The sequence below is a fragment of the Chiloscyllium plagiosum genome, chromosome 12 (genome assembly GCF_004010195.1).
Source record: "Chiloscyllium plagiosum isolate BGI_BamShark_2017 chromosome 12, ASM401019v2, whole genome shotgun sequence".
NCBI classification, from domain to species: Eukaryota; Metazoa; Chordata; class Chondrichthyes; order Orectolobiformes; family Hemiscylliidae; genus Chiloscyllium; species Chiloscyllium plagiosum.
Window position 1 is genome coordinate 81,421,635 of NC_057721.1, and position 24,171 is coordinate 81,445,805.

The following is a 24,171-nucleotide window of genomic DNA, read 5'->3' on the forward strand; positions in this document are numbered from 1 at the left end:
ACAAGGCCTTTCAGCCCATCGAGTGTGCACCCACCCTCTGAAGAGCGTGCGCATTGTGAAAGGTGAAAGGTGCTACAGAAATGCAAGTCTTTTCTTTACTCTTCTGAAGTCACAGATGGGCACTGGGTTCCAAAAAGCTCCCTTGTTCACGCGTTGAGACAGGGGAGGGAGTATTAGCAGAGTCCCAGTCGTCCAAGGGGTCTGTACAGCCAAACCCCTCAGCAACACACACACACACACACAGGCTTCCAGGAATTACTCAAAATCTGTGATTTACCCCCTCCACAGACACAGAGGCCAGGCTGAATCAAGCACCCAGGATGATCTGTCCAGGTCAGTCATGGGCTTACTGAAGGCTTAAGAGGCAGTGGCCTACTCCTGTTCCAATTCATACACCTATATGCACATTTACATATCACATTTGACACAGGAAAGCATTCCAAAGGAGTTCAGAACAGCAGGGAAGATGTAGCCAACCGTCAAGATATATTAGGTTAACTTACCAAAGGCTTGGCGAAATAAGTTGGTTTTCAGGCAGGTCTGAAAGGAGGTAAGTGAGGTGGGAAAGGTGAGAGGGTTAAGGGGGGAATTACAGATCTGAGCGTTCAGTCAGATGCAGGCACGGCCATCAACAGAAACAAATGAGAAGCCAGCTTCTCCTTTTTATTCACTTGCGGGACACGGGGCCATTGCTGGTGAGGCTTTGAGAAGGTGGGGGGAGCTGCCATCCTGAACCACTGCAGTCCATGTTCTGTAGGTTGACCCACAATGCCGTTAGGGAAGGAATTCCAGGATTCTAACCCAGTGACACTGAAGGAACGGCGATATATTTCCAAGTCAGGATGGTGAGTGGCTTGCAGGGGGTGGTGATCCCATTATCTGCTGCACCTGCTGTTCGAGATGGAAGTCGCCAAGGGTTTGGAAGGGGCTGTCTGAGAATCTTTGATGAATTTCTGCAGTGTATCTTGTGGATGGTACACACTGCTGCTACTGAGCATTGGTGTTGGAGGGAATGGATGTTTGTGGATGTGGTGCCAATCAAGTGGCTGCTTTGTCCTGGATGGTGTCAAGCTTCTTGAGTGCTGTTGGAGCTGTCCCCATCCAGGCAAGTGGGGAGTATTCCAGCACACTCCTCACTTGTGCCTTGTAGATGATGGACAGGTTTTGGGGAGTCAGGAGGTGGTTATTCATTGCAATATTATCAGCCTCTGATGTAATCTTGTAGCTGTTGTGTTCATGTAGCTTGTCCATTTGAGTTTCTGGACAGCGATAGCCCCCAGGATGTGGATGGTGGTAGATTTAGTGATGGTAACACCACTGAATATCAAGGGGCAGTGGTTAGATTGTCTCTTATTGGAGATGGTGATTTCCTGGCAGATGTGTAGCACAAATATTACTTGCCAATTGTCAGCCCAAGCCTGCATATTGTTCAGGTCTTGTTGTATTTGAACTTGGTCTGGTTCAGTTTCTGAGGATAATTAGGTGGTTGAAGTGGTTACAGAGAGATGGACAGGAGAGACCATGAGGGGAGTATGATAACATGGATGACAAGGTTACATCTGAGGCATTCCTTACCTGGGAGCTAATGAAGGTTAGTGAACACCAGGACTGATCAGCTGAAGAGGTTTGAGGCTGAGTATATCATGGACAGTCTGGATTTTGCATGATATTAAAGTTTTGGCAGCTGTAGTGATGAGGAAGTTGTTACCCAGGGATAATGGGATTGGTCAGGGATTTGGGGTGACATCGTGGCTCAATGGTTAGCACTGCTGCCTCACAGCACCAGGGTCCCAGGTTCAATTCCAACCTTGGGCGACTGTCTGTGTGGAGTTTGCACATTCGCCCTGTGTCTGCGTTGATTTCCTCCTGGCACTCCGGTTTCCACCCACATTCCAAAGATGTGCAGGTTAGATGAATTGTCCATGCTAAATTGTCCATAGTGTTAGCTGCATGATGATATGGTTCCTGAGGACAGATGGGTTACTCTTTGGAGGGTCGATGGGGACTTGTTGGGCTGAAGGGCCTATTTCCACACTGTAGGGAATGGGCATAAAGGAATGACTGAGAGTTTCAGCAGCAGGTGAGCTGGGGACGGGAGGGGTGGGGGACGAGGGGAACAGTAAGGTGATGTTCCAGGAATGAACCAAGATGGTTTTTGTGACGGGGATGGGGATGTGGTTGGAGGTCCGTCTCGAGGTCAGGTCACAGCAGCATGATTGTGAAGTACCCAGATCACAGTGTCAGAGCGAGTCCGAGAGCTGTTAGAGCGGGTAAAGAGGCCCTTCAGCCCATCGCGTCCATACTGGTCATCAAACAGCCAAGTATTCTAAACCCAATCTCCAGGATTTGGCCTGGCATCTTGTTTGCTTCTACACTTCAAGTGTTCATCTAAATTGTTCTTCAATGTTGTGAGGGTTTCTGTCTCTCCCTCATCCTTTCAGGCAGTGAGTTCCAAAAAAAACCACCACCTTCTGAGTGAAATACATCTGCTCAAATCCTTTTGAGACCTCCTAATCCTTACACTGTGCCCCTCTGGTTATTGGCCCCTCTACCAAGGGCAAAGGTTTCTCCCTGTCTATTCTCTTTATACCCCTTAAAACTTTGTATACCTCAGTCAAGCACCCCCGCCCCCTCAGCCTTCTCTGCCCTCAGGAAAAGAGACCCACGCTGTCTTCATTGCTGAATCACTCTAGCCCAGGCAACATCCTGGGGGAAATCTCCCCTGCACTGTATCCAGTGCAAACACATCATCCCTATAGCGTGGTGACCAGAACTGCACACTGTACTCCAGTTATGGCCAAACTAACATTATATGCAGCTCCATCATAAACTGCCAGCTATACACAGTGTATACAGAGCTGTGTGTATACAAAGTATACTCGCCAGCCTCAGACAGCAGACAAAGAGTGGGATGGAGTCAGTCGCTTTAGCGAAAATGGAGGAAGCAGAGAGGTGGTGGTGGTGAGGTAAAGGTGGGTGTCCTCTCAATGTACCTGTGGAAACTAGCACACTGTTTTCTGAAGATGTTTCCAAAGGTGCAGCTTGCAGATGAGAAGCAGAAAGGCCAAGGTTACATCGATTCATTAAATCAATGATTGAACCTTATGCCCAGGAATTCCCAGTTTGGTCTGGCTCAGCCTCACACAGGGTCAGGAACTGAAATGCTGAATGATTGAGGCATCTATCATCTGTGAGAGGCTGATGAGCCTGAATGCTGTCACAGGACAAAGTAATCCACTTGTAATCCCAAACAAAATGAGACTGACTGATACCCTCCAGTCATCAGCCCAATTCCAGACAGGAAGGTAACGTGAGGAGAATGTTTCATGACACTGCGTGTTCATGTGGTGCTGAGGCCTAGTTCTCTGGGGCTTAGTGATTTGTTGGCCTCGGGAAATTGACCTGCCTTTCTTCCGGGGAACCTATCTGAATTGGGAATGGCGTTCTGAAGCAGTGGCTAACACAGGTCAGTGGGTACAGTAGCAGCCTGGCAACCACTCCCAACTCAGAGACTGAATCACCCTTCCCCATCCAGCCTGATGCTCTCAATCATCTGTATCTAGAAACGTAGGAGAAAGTGAGGACTGCAGATGCTGGAGATTAGAGTCGAGAGTGTGATGCTGGAAAAGCACAGCAGGTCAGGCAGCATCCGAGGAGCAGGAAAATCGACGTTTCGGGCAAAGGCCCTTCATCACGAAGGGACACATTTCCAATAACATCTCAATCAAAGGCTCACTCTCACTCCCTCAATAACGTCTCAAAGGCTCACTCTCACCCCCTCAATAACATGTCAATCAAAGGCTCACTCTCACCCCCTCAGGCAAAGATCCCACAGTACAATCTCAACAGGAGTTCCCCCAACTGTCCTCATTGATACTGATTCAACAACAATTTACATTTACACAGCGCCGTTAACATAATTAAATATCCCAAGATCCTTCACAGGAGTGACTATCGAAGACAGTATGGCAGAAAACCAGCCATGGAAAAGTTTCAAACCCATAATATGTGTTTCATCTTCCGGAATTAAAGGATACATTATATTTATTCAACCATGTTCAAACTTGGCATGTACAGACATCTGAAGAACTTGCAAATGCTCAATATGACTCATACATTGTTGGCCACACTATCTTCCTCCAACAGTTTTTCTTCTGTCATCAAGCTTGAAAATTGCTTTAAATGATCGATCAGTAGATATACAGTAGCAGACGTTTAAAGAGACATTTCTGAATACTCACAAAGGTATACATTGCAGTGAGGAAGAAAGTTTCAAACTATACAGAAGATTTGACAACAATATGACCCTCAGTGACATAAGTAGATATTACATCCACTGACCAAAAGCTTGGTCAAAGACATAGGTTTAGAGAAGGGTCTTAAAGGAGGAGGGGCATGTGCACAGAGACACTGGGAAGGATTTCCAGAGTTCAAGGCCAGGGCGCAACAAGATACGGCCATTTAAAACTGAGACAAGACACTAAAACTAGAGGAGCATGGTTATCTTGAGGGCCGTGAGGCCAAGGGGACATCAGAGAGATAGTGAGCGTCAAGGCTTTGGAGGGAACTGAAAACAAAAGAGTCAGGTTTTTAAATCAGGATGTTGTTTGTCCAGGAGCTAATGTCGGTCAGAGCACACAAGCAAATTTTTGGATGACATCCAGTTAATAGAGAGTGAAAAGTATAAGACCAGCTCGGAGTACAGTGAGTAGGCAAGTGTAGAGGCAGAGTCAGGGTATGGATGTGGATTCCAGCACCCAATGGGCAGAGACAAGGGTAAAGTTAGGAGATATTACACAGACAGATATAGGCAGTTTCACCGATGGCACAGATCAAAGGTCATCTCAGAATCACAGAACTATTACAGTGCAGAAGGAGGCCATTCAGCCCATTGTGCCATGCCTGTATCTTGAGGTGGAACATGTCAGCGAGTTTGTAAACCAATTTAGTCATCAACACAAAATAAACAGATAAACTAGGCCCGAGCACATTATTGTTTGTTGAGTTTTAACAGTGGATATACTTCAGGAAGCACTTTTGTGTGTGTGTGTGTGTCTGTCTGTCTGTCTGTGTGAGCGCATGTGCACGAGCGCGCGTGTGTGTGCGCATGCCTGTGTTTCTGTGTTGGTCTGTGTATGTGTGTGTGTGTCTGTCTGTGTGTGTGTGTCTGTCTGTGTGTGTGTGTGTGTGTCTGTGTGTGTGTCTGTCTGTCTGTGTCTGTGTATCTGTGTTAGTGTATGTGTGTGTGTAACACACTATACTTGCTTTCAGAGTTCTCAATCAGTACAGAAGAACACTAAAATGGGATGGGTCAAGGCACTCAGTCCTGACCTCTGACTGGGAACGCAGTGTACTGGGGAGTAAGGAAGGGCAAGGGGACAGGCTGAGTCTGATTTACAGTGTTCTAGCTGAGGCTGTGGGGACCAACACTTTTACACTCACTCCTTTACCAGTCAGAACAAACTTTTCATTTAATGTGTTTGATGATAAGGCCAATTGTAATATGCAGGTCTCAGACTGTACCTGCTTTAATATTAAAGTGAGCCAGATTTCTTCACTAAGAAAGAACAATGAGTTTATTACCAATAAAACTTAAACAAACATGCAAAGATTATTGATAAATAAAGGTTCAGACTGTGCAAAGACAGAGATTATTTTGTTCTAAACTTAACAAGGCAAATTTGAATAACACACAAACGATGGTCAAACAACCTGCAGCAAATTACATTCAAACAATCCCACAGACATTTCATCATTCTCACCCTCCTCATTGGGGTCTGCCAAATCTTCTTGAAATGTCAACATCCTGGCCTTGAAACTGCCCAAAGACCCATTCCATCACTGTCCTTTCCTGGGATCCCGGAACTCTGACATTTTAGCTTCCTCACAGACAGTGAGCTTCACCAAGTTACCTGGACTGTTTCCTCCCACTGAGCTCTGACGTTGCTGAATTGCACTAAGTGAATGCTGACCATGAGCTTCCTACACTCTCGCACCAGCAGTGTTGAACCATCAATGGCACACCACCTCTACAGAGCCTCGGCACTCAAAACGACTGAGCCCTAACTCCAACACTTAGCTATCCACTAACTCTGAGAACCTCTTCCCAAGTTCTGACCACACCATGTTATTAGTTGGAACTTAGTAAAAAACCATTTGATTTCTTACTAAGTTCCAACTAATAATCATGCACTGGGTCCTGGATGTTCTTCCTCCGTTCTAATAGCACAGAGCCCCAGTCCTAACCCATCTCCCCTGTAACACAGTGAACTGCTCCCCTCTGGTTGGAGCTTGCCTCTGAGTATATCTATCTTCTTCTCCAACTGCCTTACTGTAACTGCTCTTCAGTGGCACTTGAACTGTTTTGAGTGACATATTAAAGGCCTTGCATAAGTTCCACCTTTCATCCTAGGCAGTAATGAAGGTCATAGTCACTGGTTCATACAGCATAGAAAAAGGCCCTTCAGCCCATCATGCCAACAACATACACCAAACAATACTGTTTTTGTTTATCTGTTTTTCAGCGGCAGCAGCAACTCAAAGGGCAGGAGCTAGGACCAGGGGCCTGCCGGGAGCGGTGAGTCACTAATTTGAGCTTTTAAATTTGAAGTCAGAGAGCAGAGGTTTCTGGGAAAGGAGGGACTTCTTATTTTTTATTTCCGTCCAGCTATATAAGTCAGTGTTTTCTCAACCCGAGACCCCACATTTGTAGGGCCTCCCACCTAACCACCTCCTCTAACCTTAAAGGCCAGGGACACGTCAGGTAAGCATCTCTTCTTTTTTACTTTGTGATAAGGGGGCCAGCAGGGATGGCAGTGCAGGGAGAGGAATGTTCCTCCTGCATGATGTTTGAGGTGAGGGACGCCATCTGCAGGAAGTGCACCCAACTCTCGCTCCTCCAAGACCATGTTAGGGAACTGGAGAGGGAGCTGCATGAACTTCGGATCATTCTGGAAGCAGAGGCTGTGATGGATAAGAGTTACAGGGAAGTGGTTACTCCTTGGCACAAAGGAAGCTGGGTGACTGTTCGAAGGGAGAAAAACAGTCAGTGGAGGGATCCCCTGTGGTCGTTCCCCTGAAAAACATGTATACCATTTTGGATACTGTTGAGGGGGATGACTTATTAGGGGTATGCAGTGGGGCCCAGGTCTCTGGCACAGAGCCTGTCCCTGTTACGAAGAAGGGAAGGAGGGAAAGAAGGAGAGTGTTAGTCACTGGGGACTCAATAGTTAGAGGCTCAAGTAGAAGTTTGTTGGGAACGAACGAGACTCACGGTTGGTGTGTTGCCTCCCAGGTGCCAGGGTCCGTGATGTCTCGGATCGTATCTTTGGGGTCCTGAAGGGAGAGGGTGACCAGCCTCAAGTCATGGTCCATGTAGGTACCAATGACATTGGCAGAAAGAGGGTTAGGGATGTAAGGCAGGATTTCAGGGAGCTAGGGTGGAAGCTGAGAGCTAGAACAAACAGAGTTGTTATCTCTGGTTTGTTACCCGTGCCACGTGATAGTGAGACAAGGAATAGGGAGAGATATCAGCTGAACACGTGGCTGCAGGGATGGTGCAGGAGGGAGGGTTTCAGGTACTTGGATAATTGGGGCTCATTCTGGGGAAGGTGGGACCTCTACAAACAGGACAGTCTTCACTTGAATCAGAGGGGTACTAATATCCCATCAAGTCTGCTCTGCCATTTGATCATGGCTGATATATTTCGCAACCCCATTCTCCTGCTTACTCCCCATAACCCTTGATCCCCTTACTAATCAAGAACCTGTCTACCTCTGCCCGAAATACACACAATGCCTTGGCCTCCACAGCCCTCTGTGGCAATGAGTTCCACAGATTCCCCACCCTCTGGCTGAAGAAATTCCTCCCCATCTCAGTTCTAAAGGATCACCCCTTCACTTTGAGGCTGTGCCCTTGGGTCCTAGCCTCTCCTACTGTCCGGGTGCAGATGGCCTGGTATAGCACCTGCCCAGCCCAGGACTATAAGAAACCACAGGCGATTGTGTATACAGCCCAGGCCATCACGGAAGCCAACTGCCCATCCAAGGACTCCACTTACACGCCTTGTCGCCGCGGAAAGGCTGCCAGCATCATCAAAGACCCCTCCCACCCCAGTAATGATCGCCTTGAACCTCTTCCATCAGGCAGAAGATACAGAAGCTTGAACACACACACACCAACAGGTTCAGGAGCAGCTTCTTCCCTGCTGTTAATAGATCGATGAATGGACTCTCTAACCTCAAATAATGCTGATCTTGCTAACATTGATCTGTCTTGTACTCCTTTTTACTTTTGTTCTGTACAACGTTGTTTATATGATCTTCACTGTACTTTGGTACACCTGACAATGAATAAATCAATCAATCATCATCTCCACATCCACTCGATCCAGGCCTCCCAAACCTGAGTGAATGATGGAATAGGTACAACGGGCCGAAAGGCCTCCTTCTGTTCTGGAACAATTCTGTGAAAGGGCTCTTCTAGTTGGACCAGGAGGTGGTCTCCAGGCTAGTTAGAGCAGGCACAGCAGTTTCCTCTGCTTCAGGAGACTGCTAACAGTAACCTTTATCCTGAGCAGTAGTGATATCCACACTCAGTAAATCAAAGGTGGAACCACTTGCTCTGAGTTTACCAGATCATCAGGGTGTTTTACCCAATTGTTCTGCATTTTCCTCTGGTTCAAATGCATTTATCATGTTTCAACCTCTTTTCCCTGGGGTCGGGGAGTCCAGAACTAGAGTGCATAGGTTTAGGGTGAGAGGGGAAAGATATAAAAGAGACCTAAGGGGCATCTTTTTCACACGGAGGGTGGTGCGTGTATGGAATGAGCTGCCAGAGGAAGTGGTGGAGGCTGGTACAACTGCGACATTTAAGAGGCATCTGGATGGGTATATAAATAGGAAGGGTTTGCAGGGATATGGGCTGGATGCTGGCAGGTGGGACTAGATTGGGTTGGGATATCTGGTCGGCATGGACGGGTTGGACCGAAGGATCTGTTTCCGTGTGTACATCTCTATGACTCTAACCTCTCCGGATCTCTCTGCTCCTACATGAAATCCCTCGCAGCTTAGCTGGCAAATTCTGTTTGACCAGAGGTCTCTCACAGGCCCTCAGATATATTACTAACTTAAATGCAAGGTATTTCCACAGGCTGATGGCTTGATATCCACTCAGCAATGAAACCTAAGGAGATTCCTCATCGCGGTCCAGGGAAAAGAGCCTGTGCTGCTTAGAAGGTACTGGAAACACTCCTTCCTGCTGTGACATTGCGAGGAAAGCGCTGTTTAAATTTCCCTGAGCTGCCTTTGTTCCAGCCCTATGCATCTCTCTGGGGAGATGTGTTCAGAGAGTCTGCCGATCAATTAATCACCAGGAAAATAAAAAGGAACAAATTGCACATTCAGATGGGCTAATTAATTTAGAAAAATTGAGGCAGATGGAGATAAATTTTCAAGGCCTCTTTCGAAAGCAATTACATTGGGACATCATGCCGGCGAATCATCTGGTGATATTCGATGTGGCAAAATGTTTGTAAGATTTTGTTTAGCATGCGTTTATACAGCACCGTTAATGTAATAAACAGTCCCAGTTTAACACTGAGCAGCAGCATTGAAGTAAAGGGTGACCCAAACTGAGGTCAAAGAGACAGGTTTTCGGAGGTTCATAGAAGAGAGAAGGTTGAGAGGTTTCAGGAGAGAATTCCCAAGCTTCCGGCCCAGACAAATGAAAGCAGCGGCACCAAAGGTGCAGTGATTAAAATCAGGGACATTGGAGATGAGGGTTGGAAGAGCACAGAGATGTCAGAGGATCGTGCGGCTGGAGGAGATTACAGAAAGCGAGAGGTGAGACCATGAAGGGATTGGAAAGCAAGGATGAGAATTTAAAGTCAAGGCAATGCTTAACTAAGAACATTAACAAGAAGACAAAAGACACAGTTAAGCTCAGAGAAACCCAATCCATACATAGGGACACACGCAGCACACATATAAATACACACAGATACAGAGCGCACACACACACACATATGCATAGATACACAGACAGACAGAGATAGACATGGACACACAGCACACACACGCAAATACACATAGATACACAGTGCACACACACAGATACACAACACACACACACAGATGGACATGGACACACAGCACACACACAAATACACAGACAAACACAGATACGCAGACAAATACACATGGACACACATACAGATACACAAAGACACAGATATGCAGACAATTACACATGCACACACAGATACACACAGACATCTATGCACACGCTCAAAGATACATGAACAGACAAATGTGCACAGATACACACACATAGACATGCACACAGATGCATGCACAGACATACAGCACACACAAATATACACAGAGATAAACAGAACAGTCAGATATGCAAACACAGATATACCCACAGACATAGACAAATACACTCAGATATATGGCACACAGATATGCACATAAACATACTGCAGACACCGATGCACAGACAAGTGACGATGTTCACACACACTCCCTTGTGGTATTATCGATGGACTTTTACTCCAGAGACCCAGGGAATGTTCTGGGGACCTGGGTTTGAATCCCACTGGGCAGATGATGGAATTTGGATTCAATAAAAATTTGGAATTAAGAGGGCAATGATGACTATGAATCCATTGTTGATGACTCTATGAAAAACCCATCCAGTTCACTAATGCCCTTTAGGGAAGGAAACTGCCATACTTACCTGGCCTGGCCTACATGTGACTCCAGACCCACAGCAATGGGGTTGATTCTCAACTGCTCTGCCGGCATTTGGAGTTGGGCAATAAATAACGAGCTTGTGATGCCCTCATCCCGTGAATGAGTGAAATGACACAGACACACAAATGCTGACTCGTACACATTCACAAACACAGTTTAGATATAAATATGCAAAATCAGAGTAGACTCATGGATACATCCCATTGCAAACATAGACGGATACAGACACGTACAAAACCAGACAATACACAAACATACACACAGGTACACAGATATTCAAACACACACGGACAGGAACAAGCAGAGCAGTGCACTCCCACTCACACACATAGGAACAGATGAAAATATGTGACACAAAGGTGTAAGTATATGCAAACATAGAGACAGACACAGACATATTAGAGAGACAGACACTGTCAAGAATGTGATCTTGAGATGGGGAAGCTCAGCTTGTTGCCACATACAACCTTTTATATGAATTTATTCAAAATGCAGATAAGCAGAGGTGGTAATTGGCACTTGGCATCCAATGGAGATGCGCGTCTGGAGGGAGTACAGAAAGCCAAACTAAACAAAACACCGTGCTGCAGAGAAAGGGACAGCTCCATAAATCATGGCAAAGGGTTGTATTTGGAGCAGTCACTCACAGTGACCTGCTATTGAATACCGCAGGTGCAGAGAAAAGACAAACTCACAGCCAGCTTCAAGGGAAGGGAGGGGGTGACATACAAATATGAGTAATTTTGGGTTTGCTGGTGATTCTGTGGCCTGTGTTCCTATAGCAACCATACGATAAAAGCACACCAGCAAGACAATGCGATGGAAGCTCTCTCAGCCACGCCTGTCCTGGATGGTGCAGGACTTTCATAGTTCCTTAATGGGCAATGGCTCTCACTCTGCAGGTCACCCTTACAGACCAGAGCCCCTGGGGGTATCTGACCCCTGGGCATTGGGGGAGGGAGCTGTGTCTGGGACAGAGCGTAGACAATCTGGCTTCTAACCTTCTCAGAGATGAGGGGCTGCTGCATTGTTGGAGCTGCTGGTTATTAGTTGGGATATCGAAGGAAAGTGTCAAAGATTCTAACATCATTGCTCTCAGAAAATACTGGGGAGATCTCTGTTGTGTCCTGGTGAATCTTTGATGAAATATTACTGAAGCATCTTATCTGGTCAGGAACAAATTGCTGTTTGCAGGAGCCTACTGTGTGCTAACGAGTTACCACATTTCCAAAACTCTGAAACAATTTGAAAAGGTAGACACTGAGAGGTCGTTCCCTCCAGACTGACAAAACTAGAACACAAGGGCACAGTCTCCGGATAAGGGACTTATCATTTAAGAAACGTCTTTCCACAGAGGGCTGCGAGTTTTTGAAGTTTTCTACTTCAGAGGGTTCCGGCCAATCCAGTGGTAGAACATGCCCAAGATTGGAACTGATTGGGTTTTGGTTTCTCTGGGGATTCAGGGATACAGAGAGTGAGCAGGAAAGTGGAGCTGATTCCCCAGATCAGCCATGATCATATCGGACAGCAGAGCTGGCTCGATGGGCCGAACAGCCTACGCCTTTCTTCTGTTGTATTTATTACAACGCAGTAATGATACCTCAGAAAGTGCTCCGTTGGCTGAACAGTGCCACAGGGCAACCTGAGATTGCACAAAGGTGCTATATAAATGCAAATGCCTCCTTCTTTTACACGGTTAGAGTCAAAAAACAACTGCAGATGCTGGAATCCAAAACAGACAGGCAGGAGGTTGGAAGAACACAACAAGCCAGGCAGCATCAGGAGGTGGAGAAGCCAGCGTTTCAGGAGAATGCTCCTGATGCTGCCTGGCTTGCTGTGTTCTTCCAGCCTCCTGCTTGTCTATCTCTCCTTACCACAGCACTGCAAGAAACCACTCAGCCTATTGTGGCTTGTGCCAGCCCCTCTGAAAGAACTTTGGCCCCATTTCCCTCATCTCTTGCTCCATCCAGGCCTGCCCTGAACACAGATCCTCATCAGGTGTTTCTCTGACTCGGGGCTTTGAAAGTTGAAGCTGTTCGCATTGCCCTTTCCAGGCAGCACGGTCCCAGTCACAACGATTACGGCAATGTGTCACTGCCACAGCGTTTCATACACAGGGTTCCAACTGATCAAATCCAGGCCGAGGGAGCACTCCACAGGTTCCAAACCCTGCGATCACAACATCAACTACAGCAAGCCAGAGGCTGCCTACTCCATGGCCGAGTGGTGGCCTTGCTGCATTATTAATTCAGAGACCCAGGGAATGTTGTTGGAGATCCAGGTTCAAGTCAAAGCATTATAGAACCTTTACAGTGCAGAAATAGGCCATTCGGCCCATTCAGTCTGTACTGGTCCTCCGAAGAGTGACCCTCCCCCACATCCCTGGACACATACAGGGTAATTTAGCGTGGCCAATCCACCCTAACCTGCAAATTCTTTGACTGTGGGAGGAAACCGGAGCACCCGGAGGAAGTCCACGCAGAAACGGGGAGAATGTACAAACTCAACACAGACAGTTGTCCGAGGGTGGAATTGAACCCAGGACCCTGGCGCTGTCAGGCAGCAGTGTTAACCACTGAGCCACCGTGCTGGCCCAACTGCTGCCATGGCATGTGGTGAAATCTGAATTTAATAAATATCCGGAATTTCGAGTCTAATGATGACCAGGAATCCATTGTCAATTGTCATAAAACCCCAGGTGGTTCACAAATATCCTTCAGGGAAGGAATCTGCCATCCTTACCTGGTCTGGCCTACATGCGACTCCAGACCCATAGCAATGTGGTTGACTTTTAATTACCCTCTGGGCAATTAGGGATGGGCAATAAATGCAGACCCAGCCAGTGACACCAATTCCCTGTGAATGAGTAAAATAAACTAGTTGCTCATCGGGTTAAAGAGTGGACAATGAGGCTGAGATATTTGGCAGCAAGTTCAGGCTGTGTGAAAGGGGGCGAAGTAGGAAGATTACAGTCCACTCTGATGTTCCTTCTCTTTGGGCTTCTCTCTTACAGGGGAGGCACAGTGGTGGGAGAGAGGGAGTGGGGTTTGAAGGTTCACTGGGTGGGATACTCAGAAAGTGGATCCCACTGGCTCCAAGCTGTACGTTTGACCCCTCTGTCCACCACTGAACACCCATAACCCTCAAAGCATTAACAAAACAGCAGAACCCACCAACATGAGATACACTGGAATTCATGTAGCGCCTTCAGTGGAGTAAAACATCCCAAAGTGCTGCATGGGAGCAAGATTTGACACCAAGCCAATAAAGAGGCATCAACACAGCTGGGCGAAAGGTCACACCTTCCCTCCAGCCCCAGCCCCACCCCCACCCTCCTATTTACCTCTCAGACCCCTTCCTTCCTCCCCTCCCCCCCCAACATTCCTGATGAACGGCTTATGCCCGAAACGTCGACCCTCCTGTTCCTCGGATGCTGCCTGACCTGTTGTGCTTTTCCAGCGCCACACGTTTCGACTCCGACTCTCCAGCATCTGCAGCCCTCGCTTTCTCCTGACCAAAAGGACCATCAAAGAACTCAGCTTTATCTGCGGAAGGATGTTCTGGCTATGGAGGGAGTGCACGAATAATGTATGAATAGAGACTGGATCGGTTAGGAGTGTAACCATTGGAATTAGAATCATGAGGGGGTGGGATCTCGTAGAATCCTACAAAATTCCAACAGGACTAGACTAGGAAAATGCAGGAAGGCTGTTTCCAAAAACCAGGGATTCCAGAACCAGGGGTAACAGTCTAAGGATTTGGGGTAGACCATTTAGGACTGAGATGAGGAGAAATGTCTACACACAGAGCATTGGTAGTCTGTGGAATTCTTTATTACAGAAAGCCAATCTGGAGAGATAGTGGAATCCTCTACTACAGAAAGCATTTGAGGCCAAAACATTGAATGTTTCCAAGAAGGAGTTAGATATAATTCTTATGGCTAAAGGGATCAAAGGTTAAATGGGAGAAAGCGGGAACACTGAGTTGGATGATCAGCCATGATCATTTTGAATGGTGGAGCAGGCTCGAAGGGCCGAATGGCCTACTCCTGCTCCTGTTTTGTATGTTTCTCTCTTAAGCAATGACTCAAAGGAGTGGAAATAGAGAGGTAGACAGGTTTAAGGAGGGAATTCCAGAATATAGGGAACAACAAATGCTGGAGATCAGAACGGGTCATACAGCATTCATGGAGAGAGAGCAAGCTAACAGCTGAAGCTCTGATGAAGAGTCACCTAAACTCGAAATGTTAGGTTGCTCTCTCTCGGTGGATGCCCTCTGAGCTGCTGTGATCTCCAGCATTTGTTGTTTCCAATGCAGACACCAGCATCCGCAGCAATTTACTCCTATATCCGGAATATAGGGACCAGGCAGTTGGAGGGATGGACAATAGATCAGCATTAGAGGACTGTGGAGATGTCAGTGGGTTTGTGATTGTAGGAGATTACAGAGATGGAAATGGAGAGGGATTTGAAAGGCAGAGGAGTTCATTTCAAATTTGAATTGGTGGAATAAATCTCATGTTATGCGTGCGATCAGAATGCCATGCGATCCTTGTTGGAAAGCCATGAGTTAGTTAGGGAATGCACATACAGAAGATCTCATGAAGACAGACTATCAATTCCCTTCCTCTCCCTCAGGACAGGGGGCAATGACAGACTGAGGTTCAACACAAAACAAATTTATTAACAATTTTAGCCAAATCTCCCTGAAGAAGTGGAACATGTTTCCACCACAGTCTGAACATCAAAGCAGATCTATGTCCCAATAATGTGGCAGGGAGCGAGTCAAACTCTCACATACAGAAGCCATTTACGCTGTTTCGTCATCCATCACCAGCCTGCTAATTTATTCCGATTTAATTGTTACAAACTTAAAGGCAGGCAGCTTCGTGGTGACAGGCATCATCATTTATCCACAGTCCTCAATCTCACACCAGCACATTCCATCAGTATTTGCTGCTCATTAACTGTACTGTTATGACTCAAGGGAGCAGTGAGGAAGAGGGAAGAGGACGGGTCAGCAAGAGAAAAATATATATGGGAATCTTGGTTTGATCTTTCACTCGACGCTTGACAAGTCTTTTCCAGATCAAGGCAGCCAGACAGGCAAGAAAGGCAAAGCAGTTCAATTAGACTGCCATCTCATGTTTCAGTCCCAGACTCAAACTTGACACAGCCAGCTGGTAGGAGGTAATATTCCAGTCTTCCAACAGTGCAGCATTCCCTTAGCACTGACCTTCCGACAGTGCACTCCCTCAGTACTGATCCTCTGACAGTGCTGCACTCTCTCAGTACTGACCCTCTGACAGTGCGGCACTCCCACAGTACTGACCCTCCGACAGTACAACACTCCCTCAGTACTGAGGAGAAAGTGAGGTCTGCAGATGCTGGAGATCAGAGCTGAAAATGTGTTGCTGGAAAAGCGCAGCAGGTCAGGCAGCATCCAGGGAACAGGAGAATCGACGTTTCAGGCATATTGCCCGAAACGTCGATTCTCCTGTTCCCTGGATGCTGCCTGACCTGCTGCGCTTTTCCAGCAACACATTTTCAGCTCCCTCAGTACTGACCCAACAGTACCGCACTCCCACAGTACTGACCATCCGACAGTGGGGAACTCCCTCAGTACGGACTCTCTGACAGTGCAGCACTCCCTCAGCACTGACCCTCTGACAGTGCAGCACTCCCACAGTGCTAACGTTCTGACATTGCAACACTCCCTCAGTACTGACCCTCTGACAGTGGGGCACTCCCTCAGTACTGACCCTCTGACAGTGCAGCATTCCTACAGTTCTAACGTTCTGACATTGCAACACTCCCTCAGTACTGACCCGCCGACAGTGCGGCACTCCCTCAGTACTGACCCGCTGACAGTGTGGCACTCCCTCAGTACTGACCCGCCGACAGTGTGGCACTTCCTCAGTACTGACGCGCCGACAGTGTGGCACTCCCTCAGTACTGACCCGCTGACAGTGTGGCACTCCCTCAGTACTGACCCGCGGACAGTGTGGCACTCCCTCAGTACTGACCCACCGACAGTGCGGCACTCCCTCAGTACTGACCCACCGACAGTGCAGAACTCCCTCAGTACTGACCCACCGACAGTGCAGCACTCCCTCAGTACTGATCCGCCAACAGCGGGGGGCTCCCTCAGTACTGACCCGCCAACAGTGCGGCACTCCCTCAGTACTGACCCGCCGACAGTGTGGCACTCCCTCAGTACTGACCCTCTGACAGTGTGGCTCTCCCTCAGTACTGACCCGCCGACAGTGCGGCACTCCCTCAGTACTGACCCGCCGACAATGTGGCACTCCCTCAGTACTGACCCTCTGACAGTGTGGCACTCCCTCAGTACTGACCCTCTGACAGTGCGGCACTCCCTCTGTACTGACTGGGTGGATCTTACTGGAATTTGTTCTGATGTTCCTGGAGTGGGACTTGAAACCACAAGCAGGATGTCACAGTGAATTGCTTTGTTGGAAGCTACTGTTTACCAACTGGGCTTTGGCTAATCTTAGAGAGATAGCTTGTCTCACAAGTGATCACCGTGAAGCATCTGGTATTATAACATTTCAAACGTTCGCTTTGACCTGAGATTTGAACGCCCCATGTCCCAACATGACTGGCTTGCTACAACATGAGTTTCTGACAGAGTAGCTGTAAACCGCTTAGTTTCCAGCTGACTTCCTCCTGCGGGTTACTGCCGTACACAATCCAGGATCATCGTCCTGAAAAAATGCAGTAACAACGATAGGCCATTCAGCCCTTCAAGGATTCTAATAGGTTAAACGGTATATCAAATTAATTCACCCACCCAGATTCCCAAACCCTTGCTCCTTTCCATCTGATAACAACCAGATCTTAGCTCGGAAATTTCCAGTTGCACACTCCTCCCCAGTGTCAGCAGCAGTTTTGGACAGAGTTCCAAGTTCCCTGGAATGCATTGTGTGTGGTGTTGGAGGTATTTAAATCGATTAGGTTCCACAGCAAAAATGCCACTTAGATTGCAATATTGCTTCCAAGGTATATGTCCAGAGAGTGGTGCTAGAAAAGCTCTTCCTGATGAAGGGCTTATGCCCGAAACGTTGATTCTCCTGCTCCTCGGATGCTGCCTGGCCGGCTGCCCGGCCAGCTTTTCCAGCACCACACTCTCGACTCTGATCTCACTTCCAAGGTATATGACTGACTCCCGATCAGAATGGCAAAAGTGAGGACTGCAGATGCTGAAGATTAGAGTCAAGAGTGTGGCGCTGGAAAAGCACAGCAGGTCAGGCAGCATCCGAGGAGCGGGAGAATCGACATTTCGGGCAAAAGCCCTTCATCAGGAATATTCCAGCATCACACTCTTGACTCCCAATCAGAGACCCAGCACAGACTAGATGGGCCAATAGCCTCCTTCTATCCTGTCTGCTTTTCTGAAGATTCAGATTTAATCACCAGCGAGCTCTGGCTTTCATAGTCCATATGAAAAAGAAAACTGAGATTGACAATTCAATCCTGTTCCAACATCCTGTTACATATGGAAATTTGTAGTCATGACAACAAATAATCTGAATTTAGTGTATGGAGAAAACATTAACAGCAACAGAAACAGGGTCCTGCAGGAGGCCAGGTCTGATCAGTCTTTCATCCAGTTGATGATCTATCTGATTGCGGCCTTTCCTGCTTGTGCCATCTCACTCCTTCATCCAACAGACTGTCTGCCGTAGCTATCCAAAAATGACGCTGACAATCACCACCCTCTCGAGTGCTCCTGCAGAAGGGTTGTTTTTGAGAAATTGAGAGTTTACTAAAGTCACGCCGACTGAGACTGTAAGGTAAAGGTGGAGATCTATATTGCATTAATTCACAGGACGCCCTCAATCAGTTACCCACGCTGCTGTCCTCTTTCTCACCCAGCCCCTAACTCCACGCTTCATCCCACAACTTTCTCCTCACTCACCTCTCACTCAATCCACTCAAGCCTTGGACATCTGTCAAAGATTCCCAGCCCCACCAGCAGGTGCTCCTTTGTTGGTCTCTCTGAGTCCTCTGCAGAGGAAGTTATTGAATAACTGGTTAGGCCTCAACTAGGCTCTACGTTAGGGAGGATGCCAAGGCCTTGGGGAGGGTGTAGAGGAGATTTACCAGATTTGGAGCAACTATGAGGTTCTTCAGGCAATGTACAGGGACTGGAGAAACTGGAATTGGTCTCCTCTGAGTCGAAAAGGGAGATATCATCATGACGGTCAAAATGGAGTGATGTTGATTGACGTTTTAGAGGAGAATTGATTCTGCTGAAATGAAGGCCATTGAGAAGTGATTATCTAACCACAAGTGAGATTGTAAGACAATAAAACGTAGGAGCAGAAGAGGGCCATTCGGCCCAAGGAGTCTGTTCCACTATTCATGGAGATCATGTACGATTCTGCCCTTGCCCTGTAGCTATTTGTTCCCTTTCTGATTTGTTCTTCAATTAGTTGTGATTCTGCTATTACCTGATCTATATGAGGATGGAGTACACTTCAGAAATGTGTTATATTGGTTGCAGAGTGCTTTGAGACAGGGCAAAAATGAGGACTGCAGATCTGGAAACCAGAGTCTAGAACAGAGTGGTGCTGGAAAAGCACAGCAGGTAAGGCAGCATCCGAGGAGCAGGAAAATCGACGTTTTGGGCAAAAGCCCTTCATCAGGAATAGACACCCTATCTTTGGGCTCTAGCTACTAACCGCTGGAGGCTGATGGTGGTTTGCTAACCCAATCAATCCTGCTGTCAAGATCTTTTGCTCACCGACCTGTTCAGGAATGTTATCAGGTGGGACTTGGGGCCTACCACAGCACCACAAAAACACCCACTTCAATCTTCTTTCAAACTTCACATTAGACAGGGTGAGAGTGAACCCATGTTTCCAGAACATGAGCCTGGGGTTCAGGGTTACTAATCTAGTTACATTACCGTTATACCACCGCCGGTTTGGGGGGGGGCGGGGGGAGGAAGCAGAAACAGGACCCTGAGTTTGATGATCAGCGCTCATTGTATTTAATGCCAGTGCAGGCTTGAAGGGCTGAATGGCCTATTTCTATTAAACAAGGAGGAGTGGAGGAGCAATTGAGGCATTTGGAATATTGTGAGCAGTTCTGGACCCCGTATCTAAGAAACAATGTGCTGGCCTTGGAGGGGTGGGTCCAGTGGAGGTTTACAGGAATGATCCCAGGGCTGAAGGGCTTGTCATATAAACAGCAGTTGGGGACTCTGGGTCTGTACTCGATAGAGCTTAGAAGGATGGGGTGGGGTTTGACTGAAATATACAGAATACTGCGCAAGTCCAGGATACAGTGGACATGGAGAAGGTGTTTCCACTAGTAGGAGAGACTAGGACCCAAGGGCACAGCCTCAGAGTGAAGGGGTGATCCTTTAGAACTGAGATGGGGAGGAATTTCTTCAGCCAGAGGGTGGGGAATCTGTGGAAGTCACTGCGACAGAGGACTGTGGAGGCCAAGGCATTGGGTGTATTTGAGGCCGAGATAGAGAGGCTCTTGATTAGTAAGGGGATCAAGGGTTACACGGAGAAGGCAGGAGAATGGAGTTGAGAAACATATCAGCCATGATCGAATGCAAAGCAGATTCAATGGGCTGAATGGCCTTATTTTGTTCCTACATCTTATGGTTTTATAACTGAAGGGGGTGAGGAATGAGACAAAATGGGAAGCTGGTAACAGGTACATGGGGGAAAGTGGAGCAGTGAGGGTGGGAAGGGGTAGAGGGAGTGCAGGGCAGGAGAAAAATACAGGTTTGAGTGCCGGGGGGGACACTCCATGCTGAGTGCACTGTGTGTGAGAGAGAGAGAGAGTGGGAGAGAGAGAGAGAGAGGGAGAGAGAGAGAGAGAGAGAGAGACCCTGAGAGCTCACCTTAAACTGATACACATCAAAGCAGCTTCCTGAGAGGAATGTTACTTCAAGCTGCAAAGAAAACTAAACAGACAGGAAAAGGAAGAGAAATGAGGGCCTTATCTGCAGCATCAGGCCCTGAGAGTTACCTAGCTATTACAATCCGAACTTGATTACTCTGTGAGAGAGAAGGAGAGAGCGAGATGGTAATCAGATATCTCGAGTAGCCTTTGAGCAGTACAATTCGTGACTTCTAGGCTTTTGTGAGCCCAGGGCCTGGGTGTGGGGAGTTAGGGGGAAAGACAAGGAGGCTTCTCATTAACCGAGGCTTCATTACATAAATCTGACGCTGTAATTTCACCAGTGGGAAAGGGATCAGCAGCAGTTCACTCGGACTGTGATGACACAGTACAACACAGCTGCGGGTTACCGTCGAATGTGGGCAATGAGCGAAGCTTTGATCAAAGCTCCATGTCAGGCAGATGTGCTCTTTGTCCCTCTCGCACTGCATGCCATTACACAAAGTGATGGGCAGCCCCTCTTAAAGGTTTCTCTGAATGCCCCTTGCTCAGCGTCTCCCCCAACCCCCCTCACTGACGGGGAGGAGCGGGGAGGGGGTGGGTAAAGCAATAGGAAGGCCGTGAGGTTGAGAGGTCAGGGTATTGGTGTCATTAAACAGAGTCAGTGCTGGTAACTGTGTCCTTTTCAACCCTGCCTCCATCCCCCCCAGCCACACCCGCCTCCGGTCCCTCACCCCTCCCCCATCCCCGAACCCTCCCACTTCTGAAAAGGGATTTATCTTTGCACAGTATGACTCTTCTCTGGAACTGTCAGCGACCCCCCCAGCTGCATTTACATAGTGCCATCAATACACTAAACTGCTAAGAGACCGGTACATTAATGTAATTGAAAATGCATCTGGATGGGTACATGAGTAGGAAGGGATAAGAGGGTTATGGGCCAAAGCCTGCTCCTCGGATGCTGTCTGACCTGCTGTGCTTTTCCAGCACCACTCTGATCGAGGATATCAGGTCCGTGCAGAAGAGTTGGGCTGAAGGGTCTGTATATCTTTATGACCCGAAGAGGGCTCTCTCCCACAGGTGTAATGGGAAACCCAGCTCCACGCTGAGCCACGCCAGGGGATATCAGAACAGAGGTGGGGGCGAAAATGCCAGCCAAAGATTCCCAGGGAACCAGTTAAAGGAGGATAATGACGGGTGAGGATTCAACACAGGATTCCGAGAATTGAATCCCCGACAATAGAAGGTGCAGCCACCAGTGATGGAGAGATTGAGACTGGGGTTTGCAAAAGGGCAGTATTTAGGATATCGCAGATAATTCAGGGGATGATGGAGCTGGGGAAGATGACAGACAGAGAGGAGAGGTGAGGAAATGAAGGGATTTGTAACAAGCGATGAGGTTTTTAATATCGAGGTACAGCTGAGCCAGGAGACAATGTAAGCCAGGGAGCACAGGGAGCGATAGGGAATGGGATGTCAAGAGGCAGCACACAGGAAATAGAGCTTTGGATAACTTCAGGATTACAGAATGGGTGAGGCCATCCAACTGTGGAAGGTCAAGTCAGCAAAGGTATGAAGAAGGACTTCAGTGGAAGATATGTTGAGGAAGGAGAGCAGGTAGGCGATAATGCAGAGCTGTTGTGGGCTCTCTCAGCAATGACACAGACTGCTCAAGGTAAACACACCTGGACATCAAATATCACACCACACGTTAGAACAGTTCGTTCAACCTCAGAAAATTAGAAGGAGACAGAATAAGGTCAAAGGTCAGTAACGAGTGAACAACATTTGCAGTAAGGAGAAAAGACAATGACTTCAGTCTTCCCAGTAGAGTCCTGAGGGAGTGCTGCACTGTCAGAGGGTCAGTACTGAGGGAGTGCTGCACTGTCAGAGGGTCAGTGCTGAGGGAGTGCTGCACTGTCAGAGGGTCAGTACTGAGGGAGTGCTGCACTGTCGGAGAGTCAGTACTGAGGGAGTGCTGCACTGTCAGAGAGTCAGTACTGAGAGAGTGCTGAACTGTCAGAGGATCAGTACTGAGGGAGTGCACTGTCGGAAGGTCAGTGCTTAGGGAATGCTGCTCTGTTGGAAGACTGGAATATTACCTCCTACCAGCTGGCTGTGTCAAGTTTGAGTCTAGTACTGTCGGAGGGTTGGTCCTGAGGGAGTGCTGCACTGTCAGAGGGTCAGTACTGAGGGAGTGCCGCACTGTCAGAGGGTTGGTACTGAGGGAGTGCCACACTGTTGAAGATGTTATCGTTTGAATGAACTGCCAGCCTTCACAGTAAATGTCAAAAACACCCAGTACCACTGTGGCCAGATGGTGAGATCCCCATGTCCTGGGTACTACTTAGCCCTATCCAACAACCCGCAATAAAACAGATGATCTGACCATTTCTCTCCTTGCTGCCTGTTTTGAGATTGCAGTCTGTGGATTGGCTGCTGCAATACAACTAGGAGACAGTGACGTCTGCAGATGCTGGAGATCAGAGTTGAGAACGTGTTGCTGGAAAAGCACAGCAGGTCAGGCAGCATCCAAGGAGCAGGAGAATCGATGTTTCGGGCTGGAACTCTTCCCAGCCTCATTCCTGATGAAAGACTCTGGCCCGAACTGTCAATGTTTCTACTCCTCGGATACTACCTGACCTGCCGTGCTTTTCCAGCACCACACTCTCAACTGCTGCAATGCAACACTGATTGAAGCTCATTGGTTGTGTGGAGATTTGGGACAGGCTGAGGTATTGAAAGGCCCGTTGTGAATGCAAGGTCTTTGGGTCAGCACCTGAGCGTGCAGATTATCCAATCGATTGTCTTGTGCTGAATGTGAGAAGTTTCATTTCACTCACAGCTCTTATATCCCTAACAATGAGACCTCAATGACAGTCAGGATGAAATCCCATCAAAATTCCTCAACATCTGAACACATTGAATAGAAATTACAATTGCAAGTCTTTTGTCATATAAAATTAAAATCAAACACAGTTTATTGTCTGAATTTATGCATTTGTGCATGCAGTCTGATTAATTCTGGGAACACAATCAGAAAATCATCCTTTTTTGGTCTTTTATCAAGTGCGATGCTGTCTGAGTAGTAGGAACCAACAAAATCCCAGTCAATTCTGTCAGAGAGATCCTTCCCTAAAGTGTCAGCACTGTCCAATGTCATCAAAAGGGTCGTTTTATGCTCACATGAATGTAAAACCCTCTCTAATCTGATGCATCTGAACCCTGTGTGATGCTTCCAACACATTGCTCAGAATTACAGGCACCTTTTGTGATCCCATCTGTACACACCACCACATCACCCTCAGAGGGAGATAACTCAACACAGACTCTCCAGAGCCCGGTGATGGTGGGTAAAAGCCTCGAATGTTGACCTGGTGAAGCTGCAGCATCATTTGTATTGTAGGTTACACCTGACACACACATACTGTACAGCTCAGTGTGATGTCCCTGTTTACTATCAGACATTGAGGAGTAAAGCAGACAGAATAATCTAAAACACAGTCACACTATCTGCATCTCCTTTCAC

General features: G+C 47.6%; 1 protein-coding gene across 3 annotated transcripts in view; it reads right to left on the reverse strand.

Annotated features, from left to right (window-relative positions):
- Positions 1 to 24,171, reverse strand: part of robo1 (roundabout, axon guidance receptor, homolog 1 (Drosophila)) — a 368,608-nt gene that overhangs the window by 288,080 nt on the left and 56,357 nt on the right. The window lies entirely within an intron of this gene.